Raw genomic sequence first — 13,518 nt, 5'->3', positions numbered from 1 at the left:
TTAGCATCTTCAATGTATTTTCATCATGTTGAAAAAGTTTGGCATGAATAAAATAAACTACTTAGGAGGAGTAGCTAAAAACTCAGAATCTGAAATCCACATTCAAACCAAAATATCTGACTTCCTGTTGGTCGTAGCTAATTACGGTAAATTAGAAAATTGTCCGGCTCGAAGAGTACAATATACATATCGAGTTTTGTTACTGTAGATAAAACTAACCCCCCCACTTTTGTCAAAAGCATTTAGAAAGTGACACACTTCCTGCTGCCAGTTGGTGGCGCTATAACTTTGACTCACAATAGTCACATCCATGTGATCGGCCTCTTACAGCGATCACACTGCTGAAGTTTCATCAAGATCAGTTAATGTATGCAGAAGTTATAACGCACTTCTTGTTTGTTGTTTCTCGCCATAAATTCGTTTCCTCGCCACGGCCAAACCGTTCGAGATATCAAAAATCCCCTCGCAAACTTTCATCCTCAATGTCTTGACTTCATGCTGACCGAGTTTCGTGCCGTTTGTTTGAATTCTCTAGGAGGAGTATTTCACATTCCATTGCGTGTGTTTTACCAACAACCCTAAATAGCCGACTTCCTGTTGGGCTGGGGTAAAAAGTAAGAGTGTGAAGTATATATGAAACGAGGAGATCTACATGTGTACCGAGTTTCATATTATTACATGCAAGCGTGTTTGATTTATGGACCATGTTTTCGGACCCCGTTCCAGGGGGCGCTGTCGAGCCCCCCTGCCACGCCCGGGTACCATCTTCAGCCCGGCCCTGATGGCCGCGGGTTCTGACATGTGTGCAAAGTTTCAGGAGTTTTTGAGCATGTTAAGGCCTCCAAAAGTGTCCAAAAGGTAGCAGAAAAATAATAATAATAATAATAATAATAATAAATATAGCTGCGAGCAGCGATTACGGGCCCAAGCCGGTGGCACCGCAACCCCGGTGCCTTTAGTTACCTAAAGGCACCGGGGTGGCGGTACCACCGGCTTTGGCCCTTCATCGCTGCTCGCAGCTATATTTATATATATATATATATATATATATATATATATATATATATATATATATATATATATATATATAAAGCCGGTGGCACCGCCACCCTGGTGCCTTTAGGGTTATTGTGCACGACGTGCAAAAACGTAACCCTGCTTTGACTGTCGAAAAGAAGTGTGCTGTAGAGCTTGTATCAGTGTGGGCTCTGCAAAAGTGTGCATTGAGGGCACATATCAACCACAAAGTATGCGAGAGCAACCTTCTGAAAGGTCAGGTCTACATCCAGGTCTACATCTGCCGTGTGTTTACATCATAGTAGTGAAGTTTGAAGCAATCAGGTGATTTCAAAGCTTTTTGAAAGTGACAGACTTCCTGCTGCCAGTTGGTGGCGCTATAACCGGGGTGGCGGTGCCGCCGGCTTTGGCCCTTTCATCGCTGCTCGCAGCTATATTTATATATATACACACACAAACACACACACACACACACACACGTATATATATATATATATATACATAAATATATATATATATTGTTTTTTTAAGAGACAAGACAGAATATTACTTGCCTGATCTGATTAGAAAAATAGTGTTTGTGTGTGTGTGTGTGTGTGTGTGTGTGTGTGTGTGTGTGTGTGTGTGTGTGTGTGTGTTTGTGTGTGTGTGTGTGTGTGTGGCGTAATTGAACAATGTAGACATAAAAACATACTCCGTCCTTTTGTTCATACAGGACATTATTCAAACTGCAAAGTGTTTACTTATATTTGTGTACACTTGCAATAAAACACAACATTGTGCTTTTGTCAAGCTATAAACTCTTGTCAAACTGTAAACTACAACTGTCACCCAACCAAAATCTCTTACACACACACACACACACACAGTTTAAAAGCAAAAAATATCAAACAATCCTATTTAAAAACAGTCTGTGGGAGCCATCTTTTGGACATTCATCATATCGCATTGGTTTTCATTTCTTGTCATCAAACAGAGCCCTAATCTGTTTATTTTTTCAGTTACACATTCTACATTGATTAAAAAAGAAAAATCAAATGTGTTTTTATTTTATACAGAAATAAATAATCTATCATTCAGATGAGAATAAAGTTAGTGTTAGTTCAAATTTTAAGGAAAACAAATATATGATCTGAAATATAGCACATTCATTTAAAATTCATTCAGGTTCAATTACCAAACATACAATCTTAATGTAATTTAAAGCAAACAATACATTTAAAATATATGGGTTGTATGACTATGTTTTAATATAAAAAGATATATATCCAAAAAGACAAGGCCTAAAGTTTAACAAGGGTTAAACTCTTATCACTGTAACAGACACAATCACACACACAATCACACACACACACACACACACAAGTCAAATCACTTACATTTTACATGCAATATTGACTTTTTTTCTGTTTCAGCAGCGAAAATAGTTAAACAAAGATCACAGCAGAACCATCGCGCATCTCACAGCAAACATGTTTTTCTCAAACATTCTCATTACTGAATGATTCAGCATTTTGAACGAATCGGTTGACTCAAAGATTCAATGACCAATCAATCCATAAACATCTATCTCATTCATGAATGACTCAGTCGTTCAAACGAATGAATCAATGACTCGCTCATTAAGACGGTCGCCTGGCGACACCTAATGACGGTTTAGTGTTATGTTTAAAAGTATCATTCTTTCCAACGATTGTTAATTAACTCATATTTGAAACATAAGCTATATTTATATATATACATACATATACACACACATACACAAAAATAAAATAAAAACACATTTGAAACGTGTTTGCTTACTAAATTGTGAGCTGAACGAAAGTTGCAGCAAATATCAGCAACAGGAGTCAAATTTCATTAATCACGAGAGTGAAGAGCTGACTGAAAAGATGATGATGGAATAGGCTATTTTATGTAAAAACGCCTATTTAAGCGAATCTGTCATTGTACTCTTTTATTGTTGTGTTTTCCGTGAAAAATAATCAGAGGCGGATAGAGTACAGAGCTTCGTTACTTGAGTAAAAGTACAGATACCCCTTGCTAAATTTTACTCAAGTACAAGTAAAAGTACTACAGTCAGATGTCTACTTAAGTAAAAGTACTAAAGTACTTGTTTTTAAAAGTACTTGAGTATCAAGAGTACAAGAGTAGATTTTCTAAATATTGCATTACTAATCTACTGCCACAGTGCTTACATTTATGCACAGAAACGTCCTACATGGAGTTATGAAAAATGTTAATGTTAATACCTTGGAGAATGTAAAAGGAATTGAAAGTAAAATCAAGTCATTTTCATCTTTTTACCATGTTGCTTTATTTAATTTAATTAAATTTTTGGGGGGTCCCATCTTTAAATGCGGGGACAACACACACACACACACACACACCACATGTAAGGGTGGCGCTGCCAATAAAGCACCTAAAAGCTGTCACAAAGAATCGGCAAAAGGAATGATTATGAATATGTAAAATATAGCAAGGAGATATTTTAATTGTTTATTAATAAACACTTGTTAATAAACAAGTGTTTTCTTTGTCAGTGTCGGCTAGATGAAGTTGACGATGCTGACTCGCGATCTTCAGTAGTGAACGCGCCAGAGAGAAATGCACATTTCATACGGATTACATAAGCAGAGAGCAGTCTGTAGTCTGTTTTCTTTCGTTTTGAATTTTTCTGTTTAAAAGTAGACATGTCTGTGAGAGGCAAGTAGGCTACCTTATACACTGAGTTTCGGTTCATTTATGAGACGAGATCCAGTTCACGTGCCGGCGCCTCCATTTCTTATCTATCGTCTGCTATTCTTATTTATTAAACCCAGGCAATTGGTTGATGAAACATTGATTCAAATTAAGATACAATTAATGCAAAACGAAATTCAGGTTAAAGAAAGGTTTTGTGTTTTCTGTTTGATGTCTCTGTGAAAGTTTTAAAGCATTTTTTATGCCGCTTTCAGAGCGCTCACGTCCGTAACGGAGAACACGTCCATAACATTGTTTTTTCCTCATAAATGCAAACCCGAAAAATAAAATAAAACAAAATTAATATTTTATGTACTGTGGAGACTGAGCGCAAACCCTTCTTCATTCGCTGGGTAGTAGCCTACTTTGGTTTGCGCAGTGTAATTCACATAATCGGTAAAAATATATTTTGCCTCCTAAAGTTTTTTTTTTTAAGAAATCAGAAATCCCTCGTGGCTACGCCACTGCCACATTTGAACCTGACTGTGTTAAACACACCACATACTCAATGCTTGGCTTACATTAATGTGTAATATAAAATCTGACCATGGAGTTGACTTTGTCGGAAAGCTGAAAGTGATTGCTGATAGGCTGTCCCAATCAGTGGCGCCTGCACAATCCAATCACGTTTGAGAGGGAAACAACAAATTGAGGGTTTCCGAGATTTTTCTTTACTTTTTTTTTTTTTTTTACTCGGGTACTCACGGTTATGGATAGAAATGTATTGGAGTAAAGAGTACAATATTTGCCTCTCAAATGTACTTGAGTAAAGTCATGAGTACTCCCCAAAAATGATACTCGAGTAAAGTACAGATCCCTCAAAATTGTACTTAAGTACTGTACTCAAGTAAATGTACTCCGTTACTGTCCGGCTCTGAAAATAATAGACTATTGAACTCACAATTCAAGCAATCGGCCCCCGAAATTGCACTAATTTTAGTGACACTAAAAAGTATGCGGCTGCACTGGCATTCATAATGGTGCGCGTCCATGGCGACGAGCGAGCAGAACAGAGCGAACGTTTAGTTAATTTCTACTTCCATAGGAATTCATTCGAGCGCCACCATTTCAATGTCTGTGCGGACGTCCATATTATACTTTCGCTTTCAAGTTAGTGTTTTTAAACCCCCCAGCGGGAGGTTTACACAATTGGTTTACACAATCACACGTTGATTAACCGGTGGGAAAATATTCCCATAGTAACATCCCTAATATATAAATATTTATAAATTCAATAGGCCTACCTGATTTTGAACACAAGAGGGCAGTATAGCACTATATATGATTTGGATTATTATTATTTTTGACTAAACAACCATTCTGGCTGTTTTTAAACTTAAAAATAATTCTTAAATTGAAAAAAAGGAATAAAATGGGTTTAGTTCTAATATTTGTATAATTTTATATAAAAATAAATGGTGTATAATTACATTTTAGAAAGATATGAGACATGCCCTGATTCTTTTTTTGACATTACTTGAATCCCTCAACCATAGCAAAACCGTTTGAGATATTCAATATCTGTTCACAATTTAGCATCTTCAATGTATTTTCATCATGTTGAAAAAGTTTGGCATGAATAAAATAAACTACTTAGGAGGAGTAGCTAAAAACTCAGAATCTGAAATCCACATTCAAACCAAAATATCTGACTTCCTGTTGGTCGTAGCTAATTACGGTAAATTAGAAAGTTGTCCGGCTCGAAGAGTACAATATACATATCGAGTTTTGTTACTGTAGATAAAACGAACCCCCCCACTTTTGTCAAAAGCATTTAGAAAGTGACACACTTCCTGCTGCCAGTTGGTGGCGCTATAACTTTGACTCACAATAGTCACATCCATGTGATCGGCCTCTTACAGCGATCACACTGCTGAAGTTTCATCAAGATCAGTTAATGTATGCAGAAGTTATAACGCACTTCTTGTTTGTTGTTTCTCGCCATAAATTCGTTTCCTCGCCACGGCCAAACCGTTCGAGATATCAAAAATCCCCTCGCAAACTTTCATCCTCAATGTCTTGACTTCATGCTGACCGAGTTTCGTGCCGTTTGTTTGAATTCTCTAGGAGGAGTATTTCACATTCCATTGCGTGTGTTTTACCAACAACCCTAAATAGCCGACTTCCTGTTGGGCTGGGGTAAAAAGTAAGAGTGTGAAGTATATATGAAACGAGGAGATCTACATGTGTACCGAGTTTCATATTATTACATGCAAGCGTGTTTGATTTATGGACCATGTTTTCGGACCCCGTTCCAGGGGGCGCTGTCGAGCCCCCCTGCCACGCCCGGGTACCATCTTCAGCCCGGCCCTGATGGCCGCGGGTTCTGACATGTGTGCAAAGTTTCAGGAGTTTTTGAGCATGTTAAGGCCTCCAAAAGTGTCCAAAAGGTAGCAGAAAAATAATAATAATAATAATAATAATAATAATAATAAATAATCCTAAGGAAAACAATAGGGCCTTCGCCCTTTGGGCTTGGGCCCTAATTAGAAAAGAAAACCCACACAAAAGCAAATGACAACTAAAATGTTAATTTTTCCACAACAACCTCAACAAACTTCAGGAGACTGAGGGCTTGAGGCTGGGTAATAAGATGAAGATGGCACATATTCTGTGGAGAAATCAGAAGATGAAGGTAAATCTTGCTGCTCAAGTTTTCAGCAGCAGCGTTGCCGATGCCTTTGAATTCTGCAACAAGGAGTTTCATGGTTCTGAGGAAACCGTTGAATTTCTGAGAACAATCGATTTAGCTTTTGATGTTCTCGACAGCAGTAACCCTCTGGCAAAGGGTTCCAAAGCTCCTTTGAGAACTTGTAATAAACTTCACATGCTGAGTCTGTTGGAGAGAGCTGAAAATTTCCTTCTGCATCTCAGAGATAGCTCTGAGAGACATCTTTATGCAGGTCCTAGGAAAACGGGTCCCATTGGATTTGTTACCAGCTCCAGAAGCATTTCCAACATCTTTAAAGAGCTGGTTGAAGCACAGGATGCACCTTGTAAGTATCTCCTCACTTAAAAACTCAGTCAGGATAATCTTGAGCTGTTCTTTTCTGCAGTTAGGGCACGCAGAGGCTACAACAACAACCCAACTGCCCGACAGTTCAAAGCTGCGTACAAACACTTTTGAGATATCAAGTGAAAAATGGAACAGAGAACTGTCTCATTAGAGATGGAACCAACATGTTGGCAGTGACAGTTGGTCCAGCTTCTCGTCAATTTGATGTCACACCAGCACTCCCTCTGGATTCTGACCACGACTACAGCATCATACCTTATGTCGATTCAATATCCGAGTTCAAGGACGCCGCTATCCATTACATTGCTGGATTTGTGGTGAAAAGATGAAGGAGAAAATCTTGTGCATCCCCTGTTCTCTTGCACTGAGTTCTGATTCCAGCATGCATGCTTTCATTGCCCTGAAGAACAGGGGAGGCTTACAGAATCAATCAACAAGCATTGTGGAGGTGTGTAAAGCCTCTGAAAGGTGCTTTCAAAGACTTCTGAAGACCAGTGGAGGAAAGCTTCCTCAAGGAAAAGGAGTGACAGCTGCCATTATAATTCAGGTTCTGAGTGATTGTGCTGACAAGAATATTTTTTCAGAGTTGCACAACCACATATTTGAGACCAGTGTTAAGGACAATCATGTTCACACCTTGGTTAAGTTGGCAGCCTCCATGTACTGCAAGTCACACCTTCATCATTTGGCAAGGCGAGCAACCGAGAAAGTAAAAGGGGCTCTTGTGAGAAGGAGGATGAACAAATTAACACTTTTCCATCACCAATAGTATGGTGTTTTTAGTGCACATCTTCCTATTCGAATAATGTTTACAGCACTTTCTGTGTCTATCGCTCACACTTGCTTTGCTTAGAGCCCGTATCAACGGGGCATAAGCATTTGCTGTGAGAACCTGCCTTCACCTTTGTTCATTTATCGCTCACACTTGCTTAAGCAAAAGCATTTGCTGAATAAACCTGACTTTACATATGTTCATTCATATATTGCTCACACTTGCTTTGCTTCGAGCAAGCATTAACGGGGCATAAGCATTTGCTGAATAAACCTGACTTTACATATGTTCAGCTGTCACGCTTCTAGCAAACGTTTTATCCTTTTAGTTTTTGGCAAAGTGCTGCAAAACAGATTTACTCAATTAAACCATAGACAAACAATATAGATTCCTTAAATAATGTTTAAATAAATTGTAGCATTATTATTGTTGTTGTTAACATTATTATGAGAAGTTCATTCTATTGTAGGCCTAAAATAGTAATATATATGTCATAATTTCTTCTAGTAAAACCAAACTTTTATTTTGACGGCTTGCTAAGTCCTGTTTCAGTGTCTTTGACAATGTTTTTTCTCAAATAAAATGATGAAAATGCTCATTAGGCGTTCTCTCAGAGCAGCTCTGGAAATGTTCATGTATTCATGTCCTCGTATTGTTTGTGAGATGCTGAAAACACCATTAGCGCGCCGTGTACTTGAGTATGTAGTAAGTAGACGAAACAGCACAGCTCATTCACACAGAGACATGCAGAACAAGCAGATTATATATTTACATAGTAGTCTTTGTGCTTTAATATTCACAGATCATGTCGGAATTTGATTTATTGTACAGCTTTACTTTCAATTTATTCATCCATACATCTACCAGTTTGCGTGTTTTACGTGACATCTGCATTATACTGTAAATTCCATTTTTTCTATATCCAAAGTATTCTCATACTGCCCAGGGCTTCACATATGTGTGTGTGGGTGTGTGTGAAGAATTCGACAGCATTTCGCTTTCAGCTGGGTCTGCATCACTGGCGTCTGTCTTGTCCGTCACCTTCTCCATATTTTTTTGTGATTTTAGCGTGTCTGTTCTCCCACCCTGCAATTAATCAATGCTGTAGTTTCCGGAGCACAATGTTTTTACCTAAAGTATTTTATTTTTTTAGTATTATTTTTTTACTGTTACCCCCTGTTGCGTGAGCTTTGTATTGCATTTCACGGATCACCCGTGACGCTTGCGTCTGCTTGCGTCCACTGTTTAGACTATGAAAGGGAGTGCGTCGCTCGCGTTGACTATGTAACGGCCCTTAGCCGCATGTTGTTGATGCAGCCAGGTCAGCTCGTTTCGTTGTTATAGAGTAGGCTATGTTATTGTTTACTGTTTACCATCACCAAATTGTTAGCACAGTTCTGAGACCCAGGATGAAATTTATTCCGATTCAGGTAACTCGTTAATAAGTGTCTTGAAACATTATGGGGCTCTAGGTTGTTGCAGTAATAAAATTTCTTTCTTTTTTTTTTTAACATTTTCCTGATAGTGGATTTTGTGGTAGAAGGGACAACTGGACCAATAGCAAAGTCCTGGTACTCAGATGGCCACTCCTAGTGGCCTCCATTCAAAGACTTGGACCAGTTGCTGAAGAGTGTCAGGATGATGGAGGAACCACAGCCAGATAAAGGGTGGACCAAATATCAGGCCAGAATTCTACAGGTAAGCAGGTTAAAACTACACTGTAAATAAAGATTATTGAAACAGATGGTAAAATCACTAATACATGACATCCCATTACTTAATGCCTGCATTAATTAAATTAACGTACTTTGTTTCTTTCAGAATCTTTTGACAACATTTCCAAAAAAAATTAAAAGGCATGCTACATCTCAGAATCGGAAATGGCTGGAAAAAGAATTTACAAGTTGTCAATGCATATTTTATTTTGAGAATAGATACACTGATATGTTATAAAAGTTGTTGTAAAAAAATAAAAATACAAACCCAGCAATATTCATAGTCTTCTGAAGCCATGCAATAAGATTATGTGAGTAACAAAGAGAAATTTAAGTTATTTACTTATAATCTTGAATTCAGCCCTAGCTTTCACATCTCATCTCACATCACATCTTTGCAAAATGCAAAGAAAGAATCATGCCACAAGAAGAGGTTTTTATAAATGTATTGTATGGTGTCAGAAGACCTGTTATATAGACCACAGAACATTGAATAAGTAAAATAAAGAGATCATAAGTATTATGGACCTTTTTTGGAGCTTGACTGCCACGGTTGTAAAACATAATGGTTTGGAGCAACGTTAGGGGGAGGCAATTACATTGTAATTATTTTTGTTTGTTATTTTTTCTTTCAGTTGACAAACAGGGCAGTGTTATTACTTATCTAATTCTGCTTTGTATTATAATCTAATACCCTGATTTTGCTCTTAGATGATGAGCCCCATGATCCACCCTAATACAATGAAACCAGTAAAAAAAAAATATATATATATAGTAAAAACTATTTATTTTTTCAGGTCCTGTTGTAAGACTCATGCTTACACCAAGTAGAGCATAGCCTGGATGCCAGCCCGAACCCCGCCCACAAAATTTTTTGGTCGGGAAGTTCGGTCTGGACTCGATCCATTGAGGAGTAATTATGATCAGTCAAAAAATGGTTCGGGCCAATCAAATTGCCAGGGCGGGCTTTATACGATGATGGACAAATGATCTGCAGTTACGTAATCATCACGTTATCAAAGAGCGCTTGGGTTAACCTGGTTTTCCTCAAAGATGACTGCAGCTGGAGAACTGAGATGTATAGATTCCGCTATTGCGTCTGTCGTAAAAGAAATCGACAGGGCATTAATTTTAAAAGACGAACAGAGAACTGCAATAAAGGCATTTGTCGATCGTCAAGATGTGTTTGCCGTCCTTCCTACAGGATTCGGCAAAAGTTTAATTTATCAGCTGGCTCCGATGGTCGCTAAGAATATGGGACACAATGAAAAGCCTGTTGTCATTGTGGTTTCTCCTTTGGTCGCACTCATGGAGGACCAAGTAAAAGAAGCAACCAAAATGGGCATCAGGGCGATGCTACTCATGTCAAAGCCATCGCTACATCAAACAATGGTGACGCTTTGTTATACTGTACTCGCACACCATACCCATACTGGTAATCACTGTACCCCTTATGAGCGGTTTATTTTTTTTAAATAAATCATTAGATGATGTTACTCAATTCAGTTTATTTGCCAGACTCATGTCCAAAACACCACGCAAGACAGAACAAATAAACAAGACAAAGTACAAGAATTACTCATCATTTTGTATTTAAATCATCATTAAAACATCATTTTGGCTCCCGGTCTCTTTTTTCTGAAGACTCAAATGAACACGCTTCTTCATCCTGGTGTCTTTCGTCGTCTCTCCATTTATTAAAATCAGTCAAGTCGCGCTCCAACCCTGTTATAAAATTGAGACAGGTCAGACAAATGCAAGTAGATTTGTTGGCTTTACTGTCGAGATCTAATCCTAAACGGAGAACTTGTTCGTATTTACATTCACATTTTCTATTTCGTTCAAAAATGTTTTTCGAGTTTGCAAGTACTCTGCAAATCCTTAAATTCTTTTTGCAACACCGGCAAAGGACGTTAACAGTCATTTTTCTTTTAAATACTTTTTCCAGAGTGCGTGAAGTGCAGTTCAGTTCTGTTGATATGAGTCGCTCAACATACGTCACTTACTGCGTTGCTCTGATTGGTTGTAGGTCTATCCAATTGAGTGCAGAGTTTTTTTTTTCCTGGTTCGATTAAGACACGCCTCATAATCAAAGCCCAATGGAGCAGTATCAGACTCACATTCTGACTAGAATATGAGTATGACAAAGTCAGGCTAAGTAGAGCAGGGAAATCATTCAGCAATTGTGAGTTTAGTAAGGGATAATCCACGGCTAGCCATGCATTAAAGGATTTTAATGCACGACGTAGAGGCGAAGAACCACCCGACGCGAAGCGGATCGACCTCTAGGTCATGGGTCGGCAACCCGCGGCTCTTAAGCGCCGCCCTAGTGGCTCCCTGGAGCTTTTTCAAAAATTTGAAAATGGAAAAAATATTTTTTGTTTTAATATAATTTCTGTAGGAGGAAAAACATGACAAACATTCTAAGTTTTTCAACGTTGTAAAAATGTGTATAATAAATATTTAATTTCAACATTTCTGTCAACGTAGAATTTACGTCATAGACTGTGACACACGTGTCTGTCAGATCGGCGTGATGCCAGATTGGTGGCTGACAAACAAACAAACTAACCGGCGGGTGTGTCATGGGCCATGGATCCCAAGGGGAAAAAGAGAAAGATAGCTGAGCACTTAGTTCCAACGCAATAGAGTGCGGCGCGGGACTAGATTTGATGGCCGAGTGCGAGCGCTGGCGGTAATGCACTCACTCTACTAAAACAAAATAGAAACGATTTACAGGCCAGAATTTCTATTCATAACATGTTTGCAGCGTTGAGCGATATAGCCAATCACAGACATATGTGTTGATTTCTTGAACGCAATGGCCAATGAGAAGCATTTAAGATAGACTCCCCTCACCGCTCAAAACTGACTTTTTTGTTCAGTGCTGAATTCTGTATGCTGGCAAATCCTCTAAATATAACGAACAAAGTGTGGATATTATGAAAGATTCATTGTGCAGTCAGCTTCATTGATAATAACAGAGATGTGTGAGATTGCGATGAACTGTCAGCTTTTTAGGAATTATTAAGAGAGCGCACTTTGCGCGGATTCACTCATCCCAAACCATGCACGCATAGTAAACTGCTTGCTTTTATGTTAAATTAACAGTGGTTTGTGTTTTATTGCTTTAATAACAAATAATTTATCAGGAGGATGTATGGTGGCGACACGTAGGCTAACTTGAAAGTATTTGGAGGTACAGAAAAAAAGTCTATTTGCGGGCGGGAGCGGGACAAAACATAAATGTTGCGGGCGGGAGAAAGAAAGTTGAGAACGTCAGTTATAACGACCCACGCATTAAAAAATGGTCGTGTTAAAATCGGGCTTGGGCTCATAATTACGTTTAATGTGTCGGGCCGGGCTTGATTTTTTGGGCCCGATCTAAGCTCTAATTTATAGACTACTTATCATTTTGATACTAATAAAGCTAATATACCACTTACAGCATGTGCTGCCTTCATTATAAGGCTTATATAATGCTTTTAATTTTTTGCGGCTCCAGACAGTTGTTATTTTTTTTTGGGTCCAACATGGCTCTTTCAACATTTTGGGTTGCCGACCCCTGCTCTAGGTCGTGCATTAAAATCCTTTAATGCATGGCTAGCCGTGGATTATCCCGCTTATACCTCGGTTATTTGCCAAGTTTATAAGAAGTTAAAGCTGCAACTGATGTTTACAATGTAATTTTTTAACAGACGTGTAAAAATGACGGTTATTTTCTTAAGTTACTAACTTTTCTTAAGTTAGTTCTAGCACTCCGTCCGCTTTAAATAAAGCAGAGCCATCGGATTGCTTTTATTTGAATGAATTATCACATTTATTTAAATTCATTATCAAAAGAGAGAGACAGAGAACTGAAAGAGAAGAAAGAGAGAGAGAGAGAGAGAGAGAGAGAGAGAGAGAGAGAGAGAGAGAGAGAGATGCGTGCGCGAGTTACCTATGAGCGTCTCTTTAAAGTCTACAGTCCCCTCGTTCAGGGGCGGACTGGCCATCTGTGTGATCTGGAGAATCACAGAATGGCCGGTACTCCAGGACGGTACCCACCACCCGCCACACACGCAGTCATCACCTGTTTTTTTTCCCCCACTAATCTGTTTCACACTCCAGTACTGTAGGTGGCAGCAATGCACCTTTAAGTTGGATGCCAGCTGCACTGACCGTGGCCGCCAAGTAAGGAGAAGAAGAAGTGGAAGCGGAGGAAGAAACCAACAGCAAAGACGTTAGATAGAAGCATAGAAACAAACAAACAATAT

This window comes from Rhinichthys klamathensis, unplaced genomic scaffold (genome assembly GCF_029890125.1).
Source record: "Rhinichthys klamathensis goyatoka isolate OS25496 unplaced genomic scaffold, OSU_Roscu_1.1 h1tg000176l_1, whole genome shotgun sequence".
Lineage (NCBI taxonomy): Eukaryota > Metazoa > Chordata > Actinopteri > Cypriniformes > Leuciscidae > Rhinichthys > Rhinichthys klamathensis.
Note: the sequence above shows the minus strand (reverse complement) of the source record.